Source organism: Eleutherodactylus coqui, chromosome 8 (assembly GCF_035609145.1).
Source record: "Eleutherodactylus coqui strain aEleCoq1 chromosome 8, aEleCoq1.hap1, whole genome shotgun sequence".
Classification (NCBI taxonomy): domain Eukaryota; kingdom Metazoa; phylum Chordata; class Amphibia; order Anura; family Eleutherodactylidae; genus Eleutherodactylus; species Eleutherodactylus coqui.
Window position 1 is genome coordinate 122,973,980 of NC_089844.1, and position 23,784 is coordinate 122,997,763.

At 43.9% G+C, this 23,784-nt stretch overlaps 2 protein-coding genes across 5 annotated transcripts in view; one reads left to right on the plus strand and one right to left on the minus strand.

Moving 5' to 3' along the window:
• The window catches only part of C8H7orf50 (chromosome 8 C7orf50 homolog), a 255,846-nt gene that overhangs the window by 142,378 nt on the left and 89,684 nt on the right, over positions 1 to 23,784 (plus strand). The gene's annotated exons all lie outside the window — the stretch shown is intronic.
• GPR146 (G protein-coupled receptor 146) overlaps positions 1 to 23,784 on the minus strand; it is a 51,834-nt gene that overhangs the window by 7,605 nt on the left and 20,445 nt on the right. The window contains exon 1 of one of the 2 annotated variants that reach the window (XM_066576340.1): positions 5,157 to 5,366. The exons of the other annotated variant lie outside the window; for it this stretch is intronic. The gene's annotated coding sequence lies outside the window, so the exon portion shown is untranslated. Of the gene's footprint in view, positions 1 to 5,156; positions 5,367 to 23,784 lie in introns of those variants that run through there. 2 annotated transcript variants of the gene reach the window in all.

A 23,784-nucleotide genomic window follows, 5' to 3' on the forward strand; every position in this document is an offset into this window, starting at 1 on the left:
TGTTTTTCTTGGTGTGTTGTATTCGGACCTTGTGACGATAACCTGATCACAGCCATCTGCGGGCAACTTTGTCGGGACATGGAAGTACGCATTGTAGCCGCTTTTCACTCTTCTCCATGTGCCAAAAAGAAAAAGCAGCTTTTTTTTGTCTGACTATGGATGCTGGATCGGTGCACAGAAAGACCAATCAGGTGCGTCCGCTCAAGAATAAAGTAACTGTATGGGCATGATGTGCAAGTGTGTGACCCAGTAAAGTAATTGTATGGGCAAGTGTGTGACCCAGCCGAAGGATTCTCATCTGAGTGATATCACTACTTGGCACTTACTGCACTAAGGGCTTCACGGACCAAAATTGCATATTGATAGCTACCATCCTTCATCTACTTGGCCAATAAAAAGTATAGAGGACATCCAGGATCACAAGAAACATTGGTAATTTCTTCCAGAAATGGTGCCAAACCGGACTGCAAGCTATATCTAGGGTTTCTCGGGAAGCAATGCCTAACATCCACAGTCTTGGTCAGGCATCAGGCCCCTGGCTGTCAGTCTTTCTCAGATTTCCCAAGTCATTAGCTTTGAAGGGATTATCTAGGACCTAGATAGACATATCCTTGGGATAGGGCATCACTATCAGATTGGTGGGGTTCCAACTCCTGGCACCTTCACCGATCTGCTGTGTGGGTGGGCGCTGCGGCCTCTTCATTGTATAACAGGCACAGTGTCGTACGTTTTTTAGTGGCTGTACTTGGTATTGTAGCTTAGTCTCATTTACTGGAATCCAACTGAACTACAGAAGGGCCGTGTTGGCTCATGGGCGTCACAGGCCGAGGAAGAGGCTGCAGCACTCCACCAACATTAATTACATCACCTGTGCAACTATGAGGAAATCCTGAAAACATGACCTGTTGGGGGGCGTTGAGGACTGGAGTTGGGCAGCACTGGTCTAGACTTTAGAGAACTACCAGTTGCCCTAGACGTAGCCACTTAGCAGAACGAATAATACCAACGTAGTAAAACACGTAAAGCTCATCTTTGTTGTTAAATGCTTTGTATTTCCAACTTGTTAGGCTGCTTTGTCAATAAAATACATCAGAAGTATAACTGTGAGGGATTTAATTATGCATCAAGAGCGCTCAATAATTCATGTGTACTTGGAAACCTGTGCCATGCGATCCCTCGGAAGAACCAGGGACTCTAGCAACACAGCTGAATCTACACTGACCCACATACCACTTCTGTTCTCAGCTGGTACATTATCGTGGTGCCAAAGCTAATGATGCAAGTTGCAAATAAGAGAGAACATGAAGTCACGGAGTAAAAGTAGCACTAAAAGTATTCAGGAATAACATTGACCTCAGGTTATGCAGATATGAATTTATTAAAACCGGCAGCCAAGTTCCCCATGTACATAGACAACACTGTAGAACAATGTTGGAAGAGAATTTCTGCAATTTTTTAAGAAAAGTCTTAAAGTTAACTTGTTATGTCCTTATGTCAGCTGGGCTGGCTGCATAGCTTTGCAGTCGTGGACCTGCTGGCTCCAACTTTGTCTTTCTTTTGCCCCTACTCACCCCTGTTCTGCTATAGTAGCTCTTCTTAGATTTGCCTCCCAGTGACTTTAATGTGTCAAATGGGCGTCCCCAACAGTCATTGTCAATGGGTGATGCCAGACTTGATTGGCAGTGAGCGTGGAGACTGCCCACTTGACACTTTCACAGTGACAGGAGCTGAATTAAAAAAGAGTCACTACGGGAGAATTGGGGTGAATAGGAACAAAAGAAAGACCTCACTGAAGTCAGCGGCAACGTGGCTGCAAAACTATAGAGACAACCACGATGATATGAGTACATAATGGGTCCTATTTAAGGGAGTCCTCTATGATTAAGGCTTCATGCACACAGCAAAGCCAATAGGATGGTACTTGGCATCTCTATGGATCTATAGTGCCTCTGCACAGTAATCTATAGTCCTGCAGTAGTAATACTTCTAGTTAATGATATCTCTGCAATACCTCATTCAATCCAGTTTGGCATGATGTTCTTGCGGAATATCACGGGTGCCATATTACAGATTAGTGGAACACAAACCTATAATGCAACATGAGCTCTATGCAAGAGCCATAATTTGGTATAGTACTTAATGCAGTCTGCTGTGCTATGTGTTCCAGTAAAAAAAAAAAACTAAAGCAAAATGACAACATTCTTTTTTTTTTTGAGAACCCATCGAAATTAATGAGTAAAAAAAAGCAGAAAAGTTTATTTCAGTTTTAATTCCATTTCTTTGCTCGGAAAATGGAACAGAGAGACTGAATAATGACTGAAAGGCAAAACGCTAGTGTTTATTTTACTGACAGCAATGGGTCTTCCCTGTGATGTAATGTTTACATGCAGCCTCTTTACAGGCGATCACAGGTTGCTGCAGCCAATCACAGACCTGAGGTCTGTGATTGGCTGCAGCAGCTTGTGACTGGCTGCAGCAGCTTGTGACATCCTGCAGCATGTAAATATAGACTGGGTACAAAGGAGACCCGGAGCTGTCAGTGTGGGAGATGCAGGAAGCTGGAAGAGGTGATTATATGTTTTGTTTGTTATTTTCTATGATGGGGGAGCCTGATTTTAAAGGGAAAAAAAATGTTGTTCAACCCCTTTAAATGCATCAGCTAATAAGTATCTGATTCTACCACTCCCACTCCCACTCAGAAGTAATAATTTTATTTTATTTTATTTCATTGCCTTCCCTCACTACTTTTTATCAGTCTTTTTTTAAATCCCCATATAATGCATTCTTACTAAATGAGTACCTGCATAAATTCCCTGCAGTGAGCCATAACATCACATGTAGAAGCTTTACATTACCTTTATGAATGCCAGTATAATGTGCTCTGCATGTATCTCCAACGTTGAGCCTTGAATTATGATTATTGGCCTCCCATTTCTGAGCAGTTGAGGTTGTAACACCTCCTTCCCTCTTATTAGTATGTATGGTTAGTGTTTACTTCATCTTCATACCTATATGATCTACTTCTACACTTGGGGTGACCATACATATTAGATGAATGTTGGCCAAACCTGCAGATCTTGGCCAGACTGGCCAACTTATGGGGTTGTCCTGACACTCCCTGACGACACATGTTGGAGGAGAGAGGGATTGGCCCCGTTGGAATTCAACATACCTGATCCGTGATTGTCAAAGAAGAGAATCCGCCATTAGAGGTGTCGAGCAGCTTACTTTATTTTCCTAATCGAGAACACATGTACACTAACAGTACTTGTACATGGGGTGATGATCATCTGAATTTTCCTTGGAAACAGTAAATTTACACGATAATCATCCCGTAGACACGCGGCTGCTGACAGGGGAATGAGCGAGAAAACACTCACCTGTCGGAGTTAGTGAAGGCCCATTTAGACACAACGATTATCGCTCAAAATTCGCTCAAAAGCCGTCTTTTGAGCGATAATCGCTGTGTGTAACTGCACTGACATCGTGCAGTTTTCGTTACCCTGTCGTTCATCGTTGTCTTTCAGTAAGACAACGATCAGCCTTATCAGGGATTCACAGCGGGATACAGCTGATACTATTGTTTGAGCTGTATTCCGCCCCCCTGATAACAGGCTGGGTATGAAGAACAGAGCGGTCCAGCTCTGTTCTCCATACCTGGCATGGAGCGCTCAGCTGTATAACAGCCGGGCGCTCCGTGCAGAGAACAGCTGGATGCAGAAGACAAGTGGGGACACCTCGCTTGTCTTCTGCATCCTCCGCTCCGAGCGCTCGGCTGTATGACATTTGGGCGCTCAGAGCGGGGAACAGCTGTATGCAGAAGACAAGCGGGGACACCCCGCTTGTCTTCTGCATCCTCTGCTGACAGTGCAAGGTGATCGCTCTGACACAATGATGACACAATGGTGATCGCTCAAAAGTCGCTGAGTGACATCTCGAGTGATTATCGTTGTGTCTAAATGGGCCTTTAGTGTTTAGCAGAACTAAAAAGCAAGCGACTTAACGGCCCGTGTAAAACAGGAACCACTCAATGTTTTGCTGCGGATGGAGGCAGGTGAGCATTTAAGACCCTGACAATCGTCGCATGTAAAAGGACCCTTAGACAAGTGTATACAGGTAGGGGGTTGGAAGGAATAGCTGTTGACTGAATGACTGTTTGGCTGACAACTATCTCATGTGTATGGCCAGCTTAAGACCACATTCTTCCTCCGCTCCTTCCATCTGACCCAGTATTCTTTCCATCAGTAGCTATTTTATAAGACTGTAGCCTATGTATAGAGTAATCCCACATGCAGGTCTATATAACACCACCCTAAACCCCATTATTTTGGTCGTAAACTTTTGGTCCAACTTTTTAATCAGATTGACCATATAATAAGAGCGCATCACACAACACATTGTTCGAAGCAGTGGATATCTCTGAGATTCCCGACGGCTAATGCATTTACATCCTAGTGGTGAGAAATGTTGCGTGGAAATTATTAATAGTAAGTCATTAATAATGTGCAGTTCAGCTACTGTAACGAGTAAACCAGAAGAGATTGTTGGTCACGATACAGAATGAAGAATGTGGCCATACATGATAATCTCTTCCATAAAAATTCCATTTCCAGTCCCTAGATAAGCAGTATCAGCATTGAGATAATTGATAGCCAAAGCAATCCCCTGTAACGCAGCTTCCTTTCATGTATAACACGCATAAAAATCTTAGAAGTCAGCTATTTTTCAAGCACATGATTTATTTCCCTTATCTCCGATGATGACGATAGGAATTCTACCACGACTCTTGCATTACAACATGATTGGACGACAGACACTTGCCTTTAGGTACCTCTATTAATATAAACTATGTTTCTTAAAGGAGTAGTACGAGATTAGAAAAAGCTTTCTTACAGAAACAGTGCCACCTTTGTCTATAGGCTGGGTCTGGTATTGCAGTTCTACTGCTTTTCTTTTTTACCGGAATTGCTACTACATGTTCTACCTTCTCAACAAATAGTCCATACAACATATACACAAGTACTAGAACTAACCTAGAATGCATAATATATTAGGTTGATGTTTTCGATGGCACAGAATGTAGACAGATAGGCGCAATCCCTTCCCTTAAAGAGGGGATGATTGACTGGTAGATGTAGGTGTAAGCGATCTCTTACCTTGTGCGGACCGCTCCTCATGCTAAACGGCTCTGCTGTGACATTAAGTTTCATATAGGAAGGAAATGAAGCGGTTTCCTGAGTATATTGTGTCCTCCTCTCTGGCTTCCCAGCACTGCAGAGCTGATTGTTACATGCTGCTGGGAACACATCTCCCCACGAGCTGCACTTGTTTTCCAGCCCATATGCTGCTCACAAAGTTTCAGCCTCACTTGGCAGGCAGCATTAGCCACTCCCTATCGACTGTTTACAAGAATGAGGAATGGCTCACCAACTGATACGCGGTGATGAGATTAGGGTAGGAGACAGACACGCAGGTGCCTGATGCTCTCCTAACTACTCTACTCTCATTTCCTGCCGAGGAAATGTATAGCGGATCCGTCACACAGACGTCTCAAGTGCCAATCTCTGCATGATGGAAGTAAAAGGATGAAATGAGATTTGTTTAAATCACCGCTTTGCGGAAAATACAAGCGGGGTCAGGTTTAGGTTCGATGGTGTCTCTGTTGGCGCCTACCCCATATCGTGTACAAGTAATCCTAACAATTTGGTGCCTAAGTGACTCTTCAATATAGTTGCCTAAATAATAGTGTTATATAGTGCCACTACTGACATAAACTACAAAAATATGCAGTACAGTGCATATGTAAATACCAGCATATAGTAACCAAATAACAGCTTTACCAACAATGTAACCTAAGGCAGGGGTGTAAGTAAAGGCTCAGGGGCCCTGATGCAAAAGGTGAACTGGGGCTCCCCCTCTATCTGTATCTGTACCCGTACCCATACCTAAACCATGCTGCACAGAGACATAACTTGAAGCTTCTGGGCCCCAATGGAAAACCTGTAACAGGGCCCCCAACTATAATGCTTTATTCATAGTACTGGGCTCCCTATATGGAGAAGAGAGGCCTTATGGGCCCCCTAAGGCTCCTGGGCCTGGGTGCAACCGCATCCCCTGCACCCTCTACAGTTTACGCCCCTGACCTAAGGGTATGTTTACATGGGATGTCTGTTGGACGCTTAAGTGCCTAACAGTCACAGTTGTCCGAAAGATTATTGCTCCTGTGGTTTCTCGTAATCGTTCATTGAATGGAGGCATATTTCACTGGAAAGGAGCCAAAAATGCAGTAAGGTGCAGAGCAGGCACAATCGCCATAAGGCCGGCACAATCACCGTAAGGTAGGCACAATGGCCATAGACCCTAACAATATGCAGCAAGCGAGAATGGAGGCTGAGCGTGGCAGAGATCTCATAGATGAACGTATGCCTGTTTATATGGGACGACTGTCGCTTGTTTTTTGGGTGAGTTAAAAACCAAGCGACTATGACAAGTTAGTGACTATGGCTCAGTTGGCCTGTTGGCTTCCGTGTTCCCGTAATCACTCGTTTGAGCGATTACTCAAGCAACTATCAGTACGTGTAAAAGTAGCCTAATAACAGAAATATATCTATATATATCATTCAAATGAGTGAACGTAAACGATAATTGCGCGCTTGATACGCGCTAACTCACTGATGTTTGGCAAAGTCAGTGGAAAGAGAAGATGAGGACGACAAAGAACAAGATGGCTAGATACAATCAAGGCCACCACAAACGTGTCAATCGCCGGACTGAAAGAAGCGGTGAAAGACAGAGATGCTTGGAGAACCTTGATCCATAGAGTGACCGAGGGTCGGATGCGACTGAACGGATAAGCCTCATCATAGCCGAAATAAAGCTGATGATATCTTCATACATATCTGGTGAGAGAACCTACACGGTTACATATAATTTCATTCGGTCAGGATGTCTGAACTCTGTTTCTCTCAGTGTCACAAGATGCTCTTATAAGGATTTTGTTAAAGAAACATGGAAAGTCCTTAGATGAAATATTCCTAGATCAGCAGAATGGGAGGCTTACTATGGTGAAGGATTACTTCTGCCAAAGAGTTCAGAATCAACAAAGTCATTGTCGCTGTTTAAATAAGTCAATATTGTTATTGCAGAGCTCCGCATAGCTGAAGCGAGACTCTGATCTGTAGAGTATGCAAAATATGTGCTCTCGCAGTCAAATTGTGTTACCTCCAGGCTACCTGTCGCTCCTGTCTCATCCACACAGACAAGCCCTCTTATAATCAGCTGTCTCCCATTAATGTTCAAACAATTGAAACTGTGCAGGTGGAAGGAGGCTGCTGAGATCACAGAGAGCGAACATCTATAGCGGAGGAAGAGTCTCTCAGGAGGTCCTGGGGGCAAAGTGTAAGGTTTCACATCGGAGATCACATCTTCAATTCACTAAATACAAGACAGAACTTAGTTTAACAAGTGTAGTCTACTTGGCACACCTCAAAGGAAGAATTTTTAGATGTTGCCTAATGGAAAGGGTAACTCTAGCCCTAAAGGAGACAGCCATAGCTTTGGTGAGTAACTGTTGTCTGCTCTGGAAGCCTAAAGTGCGCCTCATGGTTGACTTTGACACCATGATGATCAATAGCAATCAATAGTTTGGTTCCTGTATTCTCATTTCACATAATCTTGTAGAGGACCCAGAGACAATGGCAACATTTTCTTTTCTCCAGCAACCTTCCATCCACCAATGATCCCAGGGCCAGACTACTGGTGTGTAAAGGTAACTTTTCATGGGCCAATAGAATAATCGTTCAATTGAGCTATTTCTGAGGAATGTCAGCCCATGTACACACGGCCCCCGGCAGGGCATTGAGCGAGAAGATGCATCGGCCTGTTAAGAGTGATGCAAGGAGCAACATCATTGGACAGTCAAGCAACGGAAGAACATTCTATGGAGTGATGAATCACACTACTCCATCTGCAGATCAGATGGAAGTACTCGAGTGTGGAGGATGCCAGGAAACACCTTGTGTGTTGTGCCAACAGTTAAGTTGGCAGAGGTTCTGTTATGGTCTGGGATTGTTCTACATTGCATGGTCTCGGCCCGTTGGTTGCAGTGACAAGAACCATGAGCACGGAGATGTATCCTGACATACTACACAATAATGTGCTGCTGACAATGTGGTAATACTCTGGGAATGGTCGGCCATACTTCCAACAAGACAATGTGCCTTGTCACAAATCCAACGCTGTTTTACATTGGTTTGAGGATATGGATGTTCCACAATTGAAATGGCCTTCACCGAGCCCCGACCTGAACCCCATCTTTGAGACAAACTGGAACGTAGAATCAGGAAATATGACACAGCGTCTATCTTCTTTGAGAGAACTCAACAGATATTTGCAGGATGAATGGGGGGAAATACCAGCTGAAGTGTATTAAACATTAGTAGAAAGTATACCACGGAGAGTATCCAATGTCACTAGCCCCCAAGGAGCCCCACTAAGTATTAACATATGTATGTAAATAGTTACTACTTTAAATTCTTTCTCAGGTATCCAACTACTTTTGGAAGTATAGTGTAACTATACAACCGGGACCACTTGCTGTTCTATATAGCTTTGGGGTTGTATATGAAGTGCCTAAGGGTCCATTTAGACGAGCCGATTTCTCATTTGAACGAGGGAGTGATGTCAGAGGTCACTCGTGCAGCCTGTCTATACAGACAGATACATCGTTGGCTCGTTCAAAAGAGAAATCGTTCAGTTGTTCACATTCACTGTATTAGTGAATGAGAGGGACTGAATGATCGCTGTTTAAACTGAACGATAACTGAACGAGCCAATGATGATTTTTAATCCTGCATAAAATGAACGAAAAGTGAAGGATTTATCATTCATTCAGTCGTTGGCTGCTTTTAGACTGAACGATTCGGTCCCTTTCACTTGTTTGAACAATTTTTTGAATGATAATCATTCCGTGTAAAAGGGCCTTAAGTCCTAGTGATTAGGGGTATGCTCATTAAAGGGGTTGTATGAAAAGTAAAACAGGACTGCTTCCTTCCAGAATTAGCACCATTGCTGCAGATGGGTTGTGTGTAGAGATGAGCGAGCGTACTTGCTAAGGCAAACTACTCGAGCGAGTAGTGCCTTATGCGAGTACCTGCCCGCTTGTCTCTAAAGATTCGGGTGCCGGCAGGGAAGAGCGGTGAGTTGCGGGAGTGAGCAGGGAGGAGCGGGGGGGTGGGGGGTGGGGTGGGGTTGGGAGAGTGAGAGAGAGATCTTCACCCCCCCCCCTCCGTTACTCCCCGCCGGCCCCCGAATCTCTAGAGACGAGCGGGCAGGTACTCGCATAAGGCACTACTCGCTCGAGTAGTTTGCCTTAGTGAGTACGCTCGCTCATCTCTAGTTGTGTGTAGCATTGCAGCTCATCATTAGAACAAGTGACATTGTTTCTGGAAGAAAACAGTCATATTTTTCAATTTATTATGGGCCCTTTAAATGTCCAAACTTCCCTGTTTACTCCAGTTGGTGATTACCAGATCATTCACTTCTCCCTACTTTAATAGCCTTCTAAATATTGCAAAACTCCAACTCCTGCAGCTGCATGCTCTCTGGCCACGCTGATCCTTGTAGCTGTGGAACAGCTGCAGAGCCACAGAATAACGAATACTACCTTAAGTATGCAATGGTCATAGCACCATTTTCCCCAAACAAATAATGGATGACTTTACAGTGGACCACCCACTCCCATGTTCAAAAGTCACGCATGAAGACACAAGGAACTCATGCAGCTTACATTATTTTTATTGCTGCGACCTCCGGAACTTTGACATTTCTGGTTTTGGGAGAACTAAGGAAAACTAAAGAGGTCACGTAAAACAAGAGATGGGAGATGGATGCTAGCAAATCGTCTCCTTTATATGAATCCCCCTCCCAGTCTTCTCCACTAAGCTGTCTTATTTCCCGGCTGCTGAGCTGGGTATAAAAGAATAGGACATTATAATCCCTATCTGCAATGATGAGTATTTCCCATAAACCATTTTAGGAATCTAGCAAAGGCTTGGAGATTGTCCTAGTGATGTGGGTCTGACGCTATGAAATTCAATTTGGCCCAAGTCCGTAAAGCATAGCATTATTTCCCAATGTCGGATTGTACATTATTAGTGGTACTTTTCATGTTTATCCAGCGTGAATTTCACTATCCAGATGTTGTAAATTCTTTTTGAATCCTTAAAGGGAACCTCCAATAAAGCATGTTGTTAGTAAATGCTCTGCGCTTCCGATATTCGCTATTACAGTATGGTTTCTACATTGTAGCAGCTTGAGGCTGTTACTTCTGTAAAACTTTGTTTCTCCCACACCAGGAAATTACATTAACATATAACTAGTGTACAGGAGAAAGCCCAACTGCAAGAGCACTGTGCGGTGCTATAGTTACGTATGGTCCCACCATGATTGGATGCAGCAGCTCCTTTAACCCTTTCCTATCCAATTTCCCTGCCACCCGCAGACTCCCCTCCCCGGCTCTTCTTTATTTTGGGAGGGAAAGCACTTTGTGGATTCCTTGGAATTACTCAACAGAAACACATAAAAATGACCCGTCATGATGATTTTATTAGCAGTTTTTTATATTAAAAGTAAGCTAATATATATATATTACATATATATGTATATTATATAAGTTGGCGTTATACAAATAAAGATTAAAATTACTATTATTACATATGTATAATATACATATGCAGAAGAGAACTCCTATGACGGACCTCTCTTCTGCATAGAAACACATGTTGGACCTCACCTGACATGGGAGCTATGCAGGGAAATCTCAATGTCAGATCCGACACTGGATTGGTTATGGTTAAGGCCCCCTGTCCACGAGCGTTGCGGTATCCTGCGGCGGAGCTCCGCCCGGGAGCAGGAGCCGCAGACGAATCTCCGCCGGTCAGCCTAATCTGATAGGCTGACCGCGGAGAATCGGGGCAATTCGCATGCTGCGAATTGCCCGCGCGAGTGGAGAATCGCAATGATTCTCCACTTGTGGACACGGGGCCGGCGCTTTCCATAGCAATGCCTACTTGTGGTGAACCCCTACTTTTTAGAGGTGCCTCTTGACAAAAACCAGATCACAAAGTGTCCTTTTGCGAAGAGCCTCCATGATCAGCTGTAATCTGAAGAAATGTGACTCTAGGGGCTCTTCTACATGGAACGATTATGCTTCAGGTCCTCGCTGCGAATCTGAACAGTAATCATTCATTGTCAACGAACGATGCACAATAATTTGTTCGCTTATCGTTCGTCATTCAGTTTGTGCAGGCGTAACAATCAAACAATTTGTCTCCGTAAACAGGCAGTCGATCCTTTATGAATGACTGCCTGTTTACTGTGAATGGAGGCGGGCTGGCAGACGGCGCAATCTCCGGCCTGTTCCACCTCCTCTTACTAAGAGATCATTGCTCCTGTGTGAAAGCACAGGAGCAATAATTGCTGGCACGACTGTCATGTGCCTAAGCGTCCACCAATCTTGCCATGCCAAAGTACCTCATGCCCACGGTTGGGTCGGATTCTGACTGTGAGATTCACACAGCGGGATGCGACCTGTGCCCCGGCATTGACCTCCCGCTTACCTGTCTGGCGTCTTCTCTCTCCGCTCTGCGATGTGCCGGCTGGCGCACAGCCGGACATGCACATAGCAGAGATGGCGCATCAGTGGTGACGTTTCTGTGCGAGCCTCTGCGAGGCCTGCATGGAAATAAGACATGCCGCGATGTTAATACCGATCAAGTTTTCATGCGGTCAAATCGCGTCTGTCAGCATAGGATTGCAAAAACTGTTAATCCATTTGAATCTGACACAGAACAAATGTACCATGTTCTAACAGATGCCACTTTCATTGTATGGTACTTCTGGGAAGCACTGTGGTATATGGGTATGTACTATAGAGCCATGCGGAAAGTTAACCCTTTCCAATCCACTGTCTGACGTCTGAAGACATTCTGATTGAAGCCTGTACAGCTTTGATGTTGGAAGACATCCGGCAGGGTATTCTTACTGTATATTACTGGCCGCTCTGTTGTCGGGGGCCCCTCCAGCATGTCCCATACCACAGTACTGGCTCTACCCAGCAGATGGTGCCATTGTATAATGGCAGAAAAAGAGAACCCCCTAGGAAAACCCTGAATCCAAAATTGGATTGCTAAGGGTTAAATGGCATAATCTATAACTCGACCCGATATATAAAACAGTACCTGAAATGATGTGCTAATTGTCCCTATTGACGCAAAACTAGGGGCTTATCTCTTCACATTCTACTATTTGCATCAGTACTACTCAGGAGGGTGGAGTGAGAATGGTTTAATGGTGTGACGATTGGCGTTGCCCTTTAAATGCATACACATTGGTGATCTTGTCATACCTGTAATGTAGCCATCAGGGGTAGTAAATCATTTGTCACATGTCTGGATAAAAAAACAGGGAATCATTGGTCTTTCATTTCCTTCGACACTGCATTAGTACTGGGTGAAATTTCCGATCAACTCAACTGAATTCTTCCCCGAAGCGAGTGATAGGAGGAAATGAGATATCCTAAATGTGTGATGTGATATGACCAGTCTCATGTTAATGGACAATATGCAAATAAATTGGGAGGTAAACCTCAGGCAAGGGTGCACTTACTTTAGAGACAACCCTGTGATGCTTATGGAAAGGGGTGCTATAGCTGAGGTTGGCCTGTTGCCGCCCTTATGGGACCCCACAAGGCTTCATATAGAAATGAGGGGAACTGAACCAGAGGTCTTGGATGGAAAAGTAGGGGAGAACGAAGACTCTTCCGAGATTAGGCAGAAACCACCACCAGGAGGGGGCAGTGTTTTGATTCTTAGGCTGCATTTAGATGGCAAAATCGATAGAGTAGTCTAAGAGGGGCCTGGATGTCTTTTCAGAGCACCATGACATTACAGAATATAGACATTAAATAGTCAGAATGGGTTGTTGATAGGGTATCTTCCGATAACCAGACTTGGAGTCAGGAAGGAACCTTCTCTGAAAAGTGTTGATCCAGGGATTATTCTAACTGCCATTATTTTGGGAAGGACTTTTTCCCCCAGGGTGGGTAATTGACTTCTGCCTCACTGGAGCTTTTTTGCCTTCCTCTGGATCAACATAGGGGGGCTGGAAACAGGTTGAACTGGATGGACATTGTCTTTTTGCGGCCTAGCATATTATGTTGCTATGTAGACGAAACAATAATAATTGGTCAGTTTAAATGCAAGCAACAGCTGAAGACAAACAAGAATTGTGCGCTTCTTGCCCGCCGCTCAGTTTCAGCGGGCACAAAAATCATCGGTGGCTTGTTGGCTTTTTGATGCGTTCTCCATAGGACTGTAAAACACTGAACGATAAGTCATAAGTTTACAATTGCCAACGATGATTTGCCTGGCTGAGCGTGACGATGTCAGCGGCTCCTTCGCTCAGGAGAACGAGAATCGGGAGGTTAGGTGTAAAAGAAGCATTACTTGGGTTCCCCTTTATGTGAGCTGCGAAGCCATTTACATGACTTGACGTCTAATCCGTCTGACACCCTGACTTACAACGTATCACCGTCTTGTCTGCTTGCAACAAAATCCATCGCTGCCCGGAGACGCAGTGACCTAATTTCCCCTCACTTGCTACATATCTGTTCCTCCACATCTTCCAGTGTTAAAATAAGGGAAGCGCAACCTCTGTTTCTGTAAAGCGCAGTCAAGGGGTTAAATTAAAGAGGACACATCCGTCTGATCGCTGTATTTTCAAACCCGAGCAGCCAATCTCTCTAAAGCCTTTTGCGATTAGAAATGCTTGAATGATTACTATGTGGCAGAGAGGACTTTAATCCACAGATCTGTTTACAGACGCGGGTCCAGGCTGACCGGTGGGGCAAAGGCCCCTGTGCAGGCTCCACATCTCATTAAGAAAGTCACTTTATCCCAGGGCGTCTGTCAGTGGTGACCAGCCTGTGACAGCGATTTATTACACCCGTAAACTGCTTGGGACAGAACCGCATTCATACGGGAGACTCGAAAATATACAATCATTATTGGCACCAGCATAGTCGCCGGTTTCACAACTCGCACAGCTAAGCAAATTGATTAACGCAGCTTGGCCGGCGCCATGCTGCAGTGAATTCCATGCCAATAGGGACCCTGTGTTCATTCTAATGCTGGCCGGGTACAGCAGAGTTCTATAGAGATGTAGCAGAGCCGAGTTTGTTACATGGCAATGTGTGAGGATAAGTATTTTCTGCAATGTGGCTTAAATCGTTTTGCGATAGGGTTTTACATAGGACTGCTGGTAAATTGTTACATCATCTTACTGACGTGCATTAAGTACATTCGTAGAATCATATTAACATGTTTATTTCATCATTATCTTTTCTTTTTTTTTTTTTTTTACTATGAACCAAATCAGATGTTCTTGCCAGAATGGACCTACAGTAAAGACTGAAATGTGCCCCAATCCCTAATTCTGCTTTATGCCAGCCTTCGCCCCCCCCCCCCCCCCCCCCCGCCACCTTCTCCAGGGTCATGGAAAAGTAACCCAACACCAAATCGGTTTTAGTTTTTCATAGCAACCAATCACAGTGCAGCTTTTATTTTACCCGGCATTATAAGAAATGAAAGCTGTGCTGTGATTGGGTAATACGGACAACTAAGACCAATCTTTCTCTTAGCTTTCATAAGCATGTGGTGCTTTGCTACTTTGCCGTTGCCACTCTGTATAAAGAGAAGTACCAAGGGTTGCCCTCATCCCTTGTATGCTGATGTAGGGCACAGGGCAACCCCATGGCATCTCTAGTGGCGGTTTCCCTAATACATAGATCCTGGAATACCTGAACATTCACCATAACTATGAGATAAAACAATTTAAAAATGGAATATATTGCAAAAATACCTAATATGGCAAATATAGCGCCAAACTTAGATTCTAAATTTGCCTTTGCTTTAATTTGAATACATCGTAATGGTACAATGAGTCATGACAAACTCAGCTCTGCTATCTTGCAGGGAGGACATGCAAAGGTATTTACTTCATAGAGGTCATCATAATACGTAAAAATATAGCGGTGGAGAGAGACCTTCTACTTCACTATTACATAAGGCGATTGTTAACTACCTAAATCATTCATTGCCAGTGGACAGCAGAGATGAGCTGCGTAGCGCGGACTCACCTGACAGTCCCTGCCACATGCAGTGGAGACGATAGTAGCATTTTGCAGCTTAGACATGAGAACACTGCTCCTACAGCATAGAGGGCACACAGTCCTACGCCAGGCGTGCGGACAGAGACTGAAACCCTGCTCCTGGCACTGCTAAACTTGCTGTGTACACACGTGACCCGGTGTACACAGTCCTCGCAGGCTTCAGCCGCCCATTGGCTCCAAGCTTTATTACAAAAACAAGCCCCTCATAATCGTGGTCCTAAGTGGTTGTGACAGCAGGGTTAAGGGGCATTAATAATGGTGCCTGATCGCTGCCCTAAGACTTCAGCCAGCCAGAAGGCTTTTGTTTCCTTCAGAAAGGAGAGGAGAGGGGGGGTTACTGAAAAAAACGCTGTATTAGGACAAAGTGAAGACTTTTTAATATGTCTTAGGATCAGACCTAATCATTACAGAACGGACATACACAAGACATCGTTCTGACAATGGCTAACGTCCCCAACACCTCCACAAACAAGTTGTAAAACCAAATGCAATAGACCACAGCACACATATAGTCCTCCGCTAGGAGGGAGGCTTCTTCCAAAGGTATAGGGATGCAACTCTTACAGCTTGGTTCTGGATCCTGAACCAACGTTACAATAGACAATCCAAATACTGCCCATGGGCACCATAAAGAAGAACTGTTGCACTCGATGTGAGTTGAACATTACTACAGTCACTCCCCTGGATGCTGCTACCACCAGTATTTGGATTGTCCACAAACAAGTTGAATATGCAAGTTATTTTAGTAGGTAAGAAGCTGCTGTTCTGCGAAAATCCAACCTTTCCGACCCGAACTCCTTGTTCCTTCAACTGGAGATGGTAAGGTGTAGAGTGCCACGTCACCATTAGAGATGAGCGAGTATACTCGCTAAGGCACATTACTCGAGCGAGTAGTGCTTTAGCCGAGTATCTCCCCGCTCGTCTCTAAAGATTCGGGGGGCGGGGAGCGGCGGAGGAGAGCGGGGAAGAACGGAGGGGAGATCTCTCGCTCCCCGCCGCAACTCACCTGTCACCCGCGCCGGCCCCCGAATCTTTAGAGACGAGCGGGAAGATACTCGGCTAAGGCACAACTCGCTCAAGTAATGTGCCTTAGCGAGTATACTCGCTCATCTCTAGTCACCATGCCAATCCAAAAGGTGTCCAGAAGCCAACCCTAGACTTTGAGCACTGCAAGGATGAGGATGACGAAGTAGTATAAAAAATTTGCTGAGATAATAAAATGATGAAGGCTACACGTTTCAGCACCACAATGGCACCTTCATCAGGTCATAAGATCACAGGTAAGGGCCTGTTCAAACCTCGTCAGAGTTTCTGTTTAAAATCTTGAAAACAGCACCTATCTTGGCCATTAATGAAAACTGCTAACCAATAGGTCTCCATTCTGTAGCTTTCTGTTCTTGTCTGATATTTTATACCGGAAAGAATAGTGTAGTCCAACACGTTTTTCTAGCACAAACTGCTGGGAATGAATAGAAGGAAACCTGCCAAGTGCAGACCTATTGGGGTCTGTTTCAGCCATTTTCATTAATGTCCAAGACAGGTTCTGTTCAGCAGTACCATTTTTGTAAACCCTAACTGAACTCCTGGCCATTGGCCATAACAGGCCCTAACTAGAAAAGGTGTATATACAAAGATCAGAGGAAATGTGGAGTAATTGGATTGTCTTTTTGGCCTCTTTGCACTTGTGATTTTGCACTAAGGACAAATGTTTATGGCTAATGACTATCCTAGGCTTCATTCAGATCTTGCTATTGGTTTCATCCAGGGGTCCTGCCAGGGTTTCTGTTTAAAATCCCAAAAAGAGTACCCTTGGAAGTTTTAGATGGAACCTATCTTGGCCATTATTGAAAACTGCTAAAATGGAGATCAACAGGTCTCAGTTTCAGCAAGTTTTTGTTAATTTCCTTTGTTTTGCGTGGTGGACTGTGGTATTCTTTCTGGCACAAAATGCCAGAATTGAACAGAAACCTCCTGTAACTAAGGTCTCCGTTTCACAGAACCAATTGGTCTCCATCTCAGCAGTTTTAAGTAATGGCCAAGATATGTTCCATCCAAGGGTTCCATTTTCAGGATTTTGCACAAGAACCCTAACAGGACGCCTGGACAGAGCCAACAACCACATCCGAACCATGCGTTACAGGTACAGTCTAGACAAAACTGATGTACAAGGCTAGAGGAGGCAGCGCATAACACCACATCTTGGCCCCTTCGTTAAACGTTGGAGCTCTATATCAGGAAAGCAGTGCTCAGACCGCTAGAAATATCAACTTATCAAATTGATCAGCTTAGAATTTAGAACATTTTCATATAACAAAAAAAGCAAAATAGTGTTACGTTAAATTCTCTTTCACATTTTTCCTTTTTCTAGTAATCAAATGAAGAGATTGTCTGTACACTTGCAAAATATCATAAGAATGCCAACAGCCAGGATGATCTGATTGTGCAATATTCTTGACTTTAAAGAATTGAGCGTGACTCAGTTTTGTGGTTCGTCAAGTACTATCGGTGCAGAATTTGTGTTAATGCTAAGTACGAAGTTGCTTTCATATACAGAAGAGAGGTTACTGCTAGTAAAAGATACATACTAAACAATAAACAAATTCTGAGTTACATTCTGTTTCATGACCCACAGCTGTATTCACCATTTAATCCAAGCTTCAGAGCTAAAATCTCCCAGAATTCCTTGCTTTCTTAATGTCTGCTCATAGCTTGCTCTGTTGGTTTGCATTCTGGGAGATGTAGTCTTTACACTAACGGACCATTAAAAGGTGGCTTTACTGGACTGAATTTGACTTTTGGGAGTGGATACTGTCGAGGTCTTGCCCTACGAACGAGGCTTGCTGGACAAAAGGGGGGAAGGAGAGAGGAAGGGGGAGAAATAAGACTTATTTAATTAAAAAAACAGGAAGAGGGGAGGAGGAAGGGATAGAAAGGGAGGTTTATCTTGATAACTTGTGTGGACGTTAGATGTTCTGTTCGATTATAGCGTCTTTGATACACCCCCTGGGTGGTGAATCATGGCACCTCCATTAGATACTGTATTATGGAGGTATTCCCTTTGCAACATTGTTTCTATAAAAGAGTATCTCCTTAATATGCTGCAGTTTCGGAGGCGCCATATGACAAAACATAGAATGTCCTTGACTCTGGCGTATGCTTAAAACCTTGAAAATAACATTTAGCTTTTTGGTAGAAATACACTTTAAGGAATTAGAATTTACACAATCTGGTTAGGAAATGGTTAACACGTAGAGGCTGAAGCATCAGTTAGAATGTGTAGATAGCATCACCCATGAACTGTAATGCCTGGTGCCTCAAATAAACCAGCCGGGCCTGCTTGGCAGGAACAATGACAAGATAACGTCTTATTGTGTTCTGCAAGAAAATCTTCATAAGTCAAGATAGAAAATAAGTGACTTGCTGGATGTTGTGTTGTCGCCCCCCTCGTGCTATACTGAGCAGGGCGGGACGGTTGTCAGTTGGGTGTTAGCCAGAGGGAGTTTAGAGATCAAAGTTACAAACGGTTGAGTGACCGCACCGAGCAACGCAAAGGGATGAATGCTTACACTGTACATTACTCACAATGTAGAACTATGTGCATGCCGATAGATCTGCCCTGCTAGTGTTTTCTATAAACTATGTGCACGCTGTGACATAAAGAGCCGCTCAAATGGAAAACAAAGTTAATCAAAGAAATTTCCTTATAAAACCAACTCAGAGATCGGCGATGTCATGAAAAAGGCACACGGAGTCCCTGTAGGTCCATAGTAAGGAGTTTTTGGCATACAGTAATACTCTGTAGGTCTTTATGGGTGCTGCACTAGAGCTCCATTTTCAATTTAGATGTTGCACTAAACCAGAATATCTATGTATCCAAAGCCTGGGTGAAGTTTGGGATTTGAAACCTCTTTCAAACGCTTGTAAAATCCTAATGGCCAATTTTGGTGGAAGTCGTAACATGTGTGGGCTCTTCCCAACCTTAAAGATCATGTCTGGGGGAAGAAGCAAGAGGCACACTTTTAATGTTAACTCCCGGTTCTTTAGCCTTCCCTGGAGAGAAGTCGCCGCCAGTGCCGTTTTGGCGGCGGCTTTCTCCATTGTTCACATGTAAAACCAAACGTTCATGTGTTTTGGAGGGAAATTGGGAAAATAGCCATCGGCCAAATGAGAGTTCGTAGGACAGCTACTGTAGGCATATGGGCACCTTAGAACTGTAGCTTTCTCTGCTGACAGCTATTCCTTGCACATTGGCTCAGCCGACCATGCGTGTGTTCTCAATGGAGACAGCTGAGTATGTCAAAGTCAGACGCCTGGTACTGGCTTATCTCCTATGAGACCAAATATATCGGGCATGCTGAAATACAACTGCCTGTTCCTACTCTCTCCTGACATCTGCCGTCAGAGAGATGTTTGGAGATCCCATACACATTAGATGGTTGGCCAGTCCTGCCAGGTGTTAGCCTAGACTAACATTCATCTAGTGTGTATGGCCAGCTTAAAGGCATTTTCTCACTAATGACATTTATCCCCTCTCGACTAGATAAGGGATAAATGTCTAATCACTGGGAGTCCAACTGCTGAGACCCCTAGCGATCCAGAGGTCTCTGCACCCTGAAACGAAAGCTGTGCTGTGATTGGTTGCTATGAGTTAGGGCATTTCTGAAAGTGCGGGTCATTTCAGTCTCATGATACATACATCGGCACAAGACCATGTTTACCAACATGCTTAGTAATTACCCTATTGATTGCTTAATAGCTCAGCTTTTCGACCAGAAATGCTTTCTAAATGTAAATGGAGATGACAGAGTGGGCTCAGACAGTGGGATATATCACAGCTGGTGATGATCAGGTATCTATAATAATGTTGGTCTAACTACATCACCTTCCAAGTTCTCCAAAACCATATCCAGGGGTATAACTACTTGGGCGCAGAGGGTGTAGATACACTGGAGTCTTGATGCCTTAAGTGCCTACAGTTGTCCCTCTGTCTTATAGGATGATATCATTATTATAAATGGTAGATGGTGGTCATGTTACCGTTTTTTTTTTCCATTGGCACCCAGAAGCCTCAAGTTGCACATTGACCATACTGCTTTCTTGGTGCCTACGGCTTTTTGCATGTAGGATTCGGTTACTTAAACCATGCATAAATTACTAGTACATTTTAGAATTTATTTTGACTTCTTTGCTAAAACAATATGAGAATGTGGGATTTCTGCCACAGTTCTTGCGTGATGGCTTGTCAGAAATTTTCCATCACAACAATTCATCTGTAACGGCTTCCAAATTTTACTTAATCTCTCTTTTCTCGTCCAAGTTATCTACTGCTCGGATCTCTGTGTAGAGGGAGTTGTGATTGTGTCTTTCAGAAACGCCAGTTGTTTCCAGAGTCCATATAAACCAAGACATCGTGTACCGGGAGGACTGACCAATAAAGTCAAGTAGAAGTCATTTTATTCATTTTGCTGCTTGAACATTACAGAAGTGTAGATGCGATCCCAAGTGGATACTTCCTTGGATTATATCTTGTTCAGCTTGTGAATAAAACCAAAATATGGCTTTCAGTACACATGCTAGTTATGATACACTTTAGTTAGAAGTCATTTTAAAGGGGATTCCAAGCATGATGAATAAAAAAATAAATAAGAAAACCGACTTATATCAGCAATTTATGACTTGTCCTGTGGATTTACAGAATACCCCATTATAGGGGGTTCTAGGACTTTTATTAAGGATGACCTTTTGTCAGGATAGGTCATCTATAGTTAAGGCCCATTTAGACACAACGATTATTGCTCAAAATTCGCTCAACGATAATCGTTGTGTGCAACTGCACTTACATTGTGCAGTTTTCGTTCTCCCATCGCTCATCATTGTCTTTCAGCGTGCTGAAAGATGACGATGAGTCTTATCAGGGATTCACAGCGGGATACAGCTGATACTATTGTTTCAGCTGTATCCCGCTCCCTGATGACAGGCTGGGTATGAAGAACAGAGCTGTCCAGCTCTGTTCTCCATACCTGGCACGGAGCGCTCGGCTGTATAACAGCCAGGCACTGCGAGCAGGGAACATCTGGATGCAGAAGACAAGTGGGGACACCCTGCTTGTCTTCTGCATCCTCCGCTGGGAGCGCTCGGCTGTAGAACAACTGGGCGCTTCCAGCAGGGAACAGCTGGATGCAGAAGACAAGCAGGGACACCCCACATGTCTTCTGCATCCTCCGCTCTCAGCGCTCAGCTGGATAACAGCCGACGCTCGAAGCGGGGAAACAGCTGAATGCAGAAAACAAGCGGGGACACCCTGCTTGTCTTCTACATCCTTCGCTGGCAGCGCAAGGTGATCGCTCATCTTGAGTTGTAAATGGCACAACGATGATCGCTCAAAAGTCGCTTAAGCGACATCTTTTGAGTGATTATTGTTGTGTCTAAATGGGCCTATAACTGTCAAGAGACACTGCTCGGAATCCGCGGCAATCAGCTGGTCAGCTGTCTATGCAAACAGCACTGGAAGCAGATAGCGCTGTCAACATAGTAGCAGCCTTATTTAGTGCTACAGGCACAGCTACCATTGGATTCAGTGGGAGCTGTGCCTTCAGTACCAAACCAGGCTGATGCAATACAGACAGCGCTATCCAGGGCTGTCCGCATCGACATTGGGCCCGCCAATCAATGATAACCTATCCTGAGGACAGGTTATCAATATTAAGAATACCGGAGAACCTCTTTAAGGGCCTATTCACAAGGGCATAAGCACATTTCAGTTGTGTAAATACAAGAACAAAAATCACCTACGCCCACGTATTTTGCCCGCTCCGAGCGTGCAAATACATAGAATAATTATACATACAAAAACAAATGAGTGAAATCACATTGATTTTGTGTGTAAATACCCAGCAAATACGCAGGTTTTCTGCATATTTTATGAGTATTTTTGCACGCCCATTGAATTTAGTGGGCTTCTACCTGCGTCGATACACACTAATACAGGACATGCTGTGTATTTTTTTAAAAGATCGCACGTGACAAAATTCGCTCATGTGAACGAACCCATTGAAATCATTGGGTTCTATTCATTGCGTATTACGAATGCAAATATACTCATATGAACGAGCCAAAAGTTTGGAGCACAAAATCTGATAAACTCAATGGTGGTTCCTTCTGTTTCAGAAGTAAATGGCGTGTACTTTTTCAAAAGCATTGCATAATCCGCCACACATTCAATCTTATTAATGGGTTTGTGCGCCATAGAAAATCCATTTTCATAGACTCAATTTTAGTGAATTCTGCGTTAATAGCAGAGGATCCATTGTTCATGCCCCTCTCTATTAGTCAATGCGAAGAGCAGCTGTAATGAGTGTTTTTCAGTCTGGAGGACCCTGAATATATTTGTATTACATAAATCGCCCATTGATTTCAATGAGCACCCTGCAATACCTGATTTCTCCTGTGGTGGCACTATAGGAAAAATGCACCATAGCTAAAAAGTTTCTCATAAACTACCACTGATCGCTGGCAGCCATGGAATTAAGAAACCCTTTGATCAGCCTATAATTGGAGATCCCTTCTAAGCTGGAAAAGGATCCTCCAGATTCAAGGAATTTCTCTGTTTTAAGGTTTGATCCAGGATAAAGTTGCACTTTAAACCAGCCTTGTGGTAATCTCTTTACTTTTGAAATACTTTTTTTTATCATTTAGAGATTTCCTTTCTTCTTCGCCCCATAAATTTAAGAGTAAACCTTGGTCGCTTTTTTCCGAGTATCTGCACTTCTTCATTGAGGCAGACAGTAAAACACTGCTCCCTTTTATTATTAAGAGGAGGACGTGCATTTCATGTTAGCGAGCAGCAGTTTGCATCCAGTTTAAAGGATTCAATGTACGGATTGTATTTGAAGTGGATATTTAAGAAGGAAGGAGACTTGTACTGATTTAATGCAGAACAGCACTGCCCCTCTGGCAGAACTACAAAAGCTGCACTGTATCCGTGCCACCTAACCTAATTCCTACTTGTACTCTGGGATCCCAACCGTTACCCTACACCAGTGCTGAGAGCAAGCATTGACTGATTGTGGCTCTTGTTCCTGAGACTTGTTCCTGTTTATCGTTCCCCGGTTTCCTAATGATTTGTGATGTTTCTCAGCATTGGAGAAAGTGTTTTAAATCTATACGGAATACATTGAATTGTTAAACCTTCGATTCCTGCGGTAATGGACTTAGCAAATGTTGCAGGAGTATTGTGAAATACCTGGCTTCTCTTATTCCACTTCCAAGGTGAAATTAATAAGGTTTTCCGACCATAAACACTGCTGGCGGATTATTTTACCATTAATGTTGGATTACTAGGGTGCACTACTGGGACCCCAATTAATGTCTGGAACAATCCGGATGCAGCACGGACGGGGTGGAGTATCGCAAGTGATATTCAACCGCGGGAGGGCACTAATGTCACTGCCACGACTTTTAGATGCAAGCGCTCGTGTACGTTGGACTGTGCTTTCCATAGTTATCCTATGGAAAGCGGGTCTTGCATTCTCCGTGTGCCATTTATCGCCGCGGAT